Source organism: Microtus oregoni, unplaced genomic scaffold (assembly GCF_018167655.1).
Source record: "Microtus oregoni isolate MIOR12 unplaced genomic scaffold, Mior012 000013F_ref0000133, whole genome shotgun sequence".
Taxonomy (NCBI): domain Eukaryota; kingdom Metazoa; phylum Chordata; class Mammalia; order Rodentia; family Cricetidae; genus Microtus; species Microtus oregoni.
Window position 1 is genome coordinate 41,982,892 of NW_024543072.1, and position 4,716 is coordinate 41,987,607.

The 4,716-nt window shown below is 49.2% G+C and overlaps 1 pseudogene; it reads left to right on the plus strand.

Moving 5' to 3' along the window:
- The first annotated feature begins 1,364 nt into the window (after positions 1-1,364).
- On the plus strand, positions 1,365-1,674 carry LOC121454892 (annotated as a pseudogene).
- The last annotated feature ends 3,042 nt before the right edge of the window (positions 1,675-4,716 follow it).

Consider the following 4,716-nt stretch of genomic DNA (forward strand, 5'->3'; position numbering starts at 1 on the left):
TGGTCTGACTCAGAGGACTCCTGCCCCCTCCCCTCTCAAGCAGGAGAGAAGTATCCTTATCATCCCTTTCCAGGACCATGCAAGGGTGGAGCTGTGAGGGTTTGAGAATTCCCTGCCCACCCCACTCAGATTATTCTACGAGCTAGACTGTCGACTACTGGCCGACACTGCCCTCCAAGAAGCAGGAAGTCACAGCAGAGCTCAATGGGTCTTAACCAGTGCCTACGACATCACCAGCTGCTAGGGTAAACGCTGGTCAGGTAAAGAAACAGGCCAGGCTCCCTGATCCAGCAGAAGCTGAGGTTGCATATACACATAGCCAAGATGGTTAGAAGAGGGTGACGGGAAATACAGATGAAGTACTATGGAGTGAGGAGAAATGTAACCCAGGCAGGAAACGCATTCTAGGTAGCAATGACTATTATCAGGTTGAGTTGCATGAAACGGCCAGCAGATTACTGGTTTGGGTCCTGTGCTGGCTAGTTTTATATCAATTCGACACAAACTAGAGTCATCTGAGAGGAGGGAACCTCAATTAAGAAAATGCCCCCATAAGGTCCAGCTGTAGACAAGCCAGTAGGGCATTTTCTCAATTAGTGATGGATGAGCGAAAGCCAGCCCATTATGGGTGGTGTCATCCCTGGGCTGGTGGTGCTGGGTTCTGTAAAAGAGGAGGCTGAGCAAACCATGAGGAGCAAGCCAGGAAGCAGCACTCCTCCATGGCCTCTGCGTCAGCTCCTGCCTCCAGGTTCCTGCCCTGCGTGAGTTCCTGCCCTCACTGCTTTTGACCATGGAAATACACCCTTTCCTCTCCAAGCTGCCTTTGGTCACAGTGTTTCATCACTGCCATAGTAACCCTAAGTAATACAGACCCATGACAAGGACTTGAGAAGAGCCAATAGAGTAGGTTAGCAGCCGCAATCGGGTTGGAGAAACACAGATTGCTGAGAGAAAGCCAGGTAAAGGTAAGCCAGCCTCTCAGCAGCTGGTATATGTTACTCTGGGTTTATCCTTTGGATGACAGCAATGGAAACTTCCTGGGGATGGTATTTCCTACTTTTAGTAAATAACGATTCTATAGTATCTGTCTCTTGTCCATAGACAGTCAAGTTTGACTTTAGGTTTTACAGTCAGACTGAAAAATCGGTCTTTATAATCCCAGGAAGACAGGCTCACACTTGGACTTTGAGAGATGTGTGTTTAAAATTCAACTCTACTGTTTTTCCTCTGCTGCTGCCAAGGTGTGCGGTTCTTCCGAGGAAGCTAAGGCTGCGGCGTTGGGGTGAAGCCCTCACTTCATCCGGTGACTAATACTGTGCCAGCCGTCCCCAACATGGCCTCCATGGAAGCTCACTTGAATCTACTCAGCTCTCATCCTCCAGGAAGACGAGGTGATGGTCAGGGAGGATAAGATCAATGCCCTCATTATAGCAGCTGGTGTCAATGTTGAACCTTTCTGGCCTGGCTTGTTTGCAAAGGCCCTGGCCAATGTAAAACATTGGGAGCCTTATCTGCAACGTAGGGGCTGGTGGGCCTGCTCCAGTAGCTGGAGTCGCACCCACAGGTCCTGCCCCCTCTACCGCTACTGCCCCAGCTGAGGAGAAGAAAGCAGAAGCAAAGAAGGAAGAATCTGAGGAGTCTGAGGACGACATGAGCTTTGGTCTTTTTGACTAAACGTTTTGTCAACATGTCAAATAAAAAGATGAACCTATAAAAAAAAATCAGCTCCATAAATCGGAATCTGATATGGAAGATGATCTTAAAGACAAGCCCCTGCAGCTGGGCACGGTGGAGCATGCCTGTAATCGCCAGCCTTTGGAAGGCAGAGGCAGGAGGATCACCACGCTGTTTGACGTCACACTGGTGGTCTGCATGGCGAGGAGACTGTGGCCTGTTTCCAGCACCTCCTCCATTCTCCAGCAGAAGTGGGAAGAAGCCACGAGAAACTGTGTGGTGTGTGGGTTTCTCCAGCCAGAACAAGGGTAATAGGAAGCTCAGCGCGATCCTCGTAAACCACGGGTTGCTCGCAGTCCTGGCTTGGACCGCTAAGGAGTTCCACATGGTCAGGTCTGTCCTGGCAACCGCGCCTGGCTGCGAGCGAGGTGGATTCTTTCTGCTACCTAGTCAGCCACAGCCAAGTGGTTCCCAGGAAAGCCTTGGTCAATCGACAGTGGGTACCGGAACTCAGGAAACCAGGCTGTGGGCTTTCTAGGAACCGAAATCTTGGCCAAACCCGGAAAGTACCAAACCTGAGAGGTGAGCTAAGTCTTCTGATAAAGCCAGTCCTGACCCAGAAGGCGAGGCTGCTGTAGACGCTAGAGTCTAGATCATCGGTTCTCAACCTGTGGGTTGCGGCCCCTTTAGGAGTTTGAATGACCTTTTCACAAGGGTTGCCTAAGACCATCGGGAAACATGGATATTTACATTAGACTTCTAGAAGTAGCAAAATTACAGTTACGAAGTAGCAACAAAAACAGTTTTATGGTTGACGGTGAGCACAGCATGAGGAACTGTTAAAGGGTCGCAGCACCAGGGAGCTTGAGAACCGCTGATCTAGATGAACAAGGCAGCTGAGTTTACTCCCCACAAAGCACTTTCCTGCTGGAGTTGGGGACAATGTCCTACACCACTGTTACCAAGACCGGTTTGAGTGTTTTCAAGTCATTGTCAATAAGAAAGTTTGACTGGTACTAAGTTCCAAGGAAACAGGATTTAAGATGGACACTATCTGAGTAAGAACCATCAGCTCCACCTCACGCCCTAGCTCCCGCAGAACCCCCAACTCCTGCTGCTGTCTTAGGACAATCCTGGGGGCCTACTCGACTTAAAAAAAAACCACTTTTCTCTTATGTGCCTTCATCCAAGGAATGGAGGGGGTGGGCAGGCCTAGCCGTCCTGGGCCAGCATCAGTTTGAGGAAGGAGAGAGCGAATCTGGAAAAGTCTCCATGAGCAGCTGTCCTTACTGTTGCCCTAAAAATGATCCCTCAAGTTTCAGCTTTTCCCTCAAGTCACCCTTTCTAGTCCCGCTGACAAGGTGGAAAGTGCTCCAGCTGGAGACAACAGCTGGCACAGCTGGTAGCTAAGGCTTCAGGCTGGTGTGTTGACACCTGGGGACCGACCAGTGCACACTAGGGTTGGTGCCTCCCTCCCCAACAGAAGAGACTGCTGGTCAGAGCTCCTGCCGTAGGGAGGTCTCAGTACACACACTGGGGAGCTGTAGGGAGCTCTTCAGTCCCTGTCCTTGTCAGCAGGCCCCTCCCTTGAGGGCCAGTCACCTAGGCTCTCCACAGAAGCTCTGCAGCTTCTGACCTCTGATCTGTGATGTCACCACCACTGACCTCACAGCACTAACCCCACTTCTCTCTTCCCCGAGCCGTTTCCACCACCTCGGCTTTGGGATCCCGCTTTGACCCCACTCTCTCCTACCTTAATTGATGACACACCCCTCTAAATCTTTTATTTCTAGGGGCCGGGAAGATAGCTGCACTGGTAACGTGCTTGCTGGGACAGCAAGCACAGAGTTCAATTCCCGGCACCCACATAAAACACTGAGTGGGGCAGCACAAGCTCTTAATTCCAATACCAGGGAGGCAGAGGCTGGTGATGGCTGCGGTTGACTGGTCAGCCAGCTTAGCCTGGTGGGTGAACCCCAGAGGAAAGGACCTCCTCAAAATCCAAGGGGGACAGCTCCTGAGAAATGACCCTTGAGATTGATTGCAGGCTTCTACATACGAGCATAAAACCCACTCCCGTGAACGTGTGTGTGTGTGTGTGTGTGTGTGTGTGTGTGTGTGTGTGTGTGTGTGTTAGGAGTTTGGTAGGGAGGGGTTGTTGTTTTGTGCTTTGTTTTTGAGGAAGTCTCACAGCACAGCCCTGACTAGCCTGGAGCTTGCTATGTAGACCAGACTGGCCTCAAACTTTTAGCAGTTCCTCTGCCTTGAGCATGCTAGGATTGCAGGTGAACACAACCACACCTAACTCCTGACTACTATTTATATCTGGCTTAATCCTGTGGCTCTCTTAACAATCAATCTTTCTCTGAATATTTATATACACAGGTAAGAGGATAAATCATTACTCCAAGCACTCCGACTCACCCTGCTCAATATGGTCAGAATCTAAAGTGTCCAGTGACAGTGAAGATGAAACCATAGGGACTCGGGGTCACTACCTGAAGAATGCCAAAGGGAACAGTCACTGTGGGATGTGGCACAAAGATCTTACAAAACTAAATATGCAAAGGACCCAGCAGGCATACTCTTGAGATCTACCCAAATGAACTGAAAACTTTTTATAGACATGCAAACCGACAAAGGATGCTTATAGCCATTTGTACAGATTTCTGAAGAACTGTCAAAACTTAGAAACAACCGTCATGTCCTTTAGGTAAGTAAGTAAACACCCACATCATGGGATATTATCCAGTGCTGAAAAGAACTGAACCCTTATGCTAAGAAGATATATATATATATATATATATATATATATATATATATATATATATATATATAATGGTTTGGATAAGAATGGCCCCCATAAGCTCATCCACCTGGATGCTTCTTTCCCAGTTGGTGGAACTGTTTGGGAAGGATTAGGAGGTGTGGCCTTGTTGAATGAGGTGTGTCACTGGCTTTGAGGTTTCAGAAGCCACCCAATTAGTTCCCTCTGCCTCATGCTGGTGGATCAAGCTACAAGCTCTCATGAACTACTCCAGG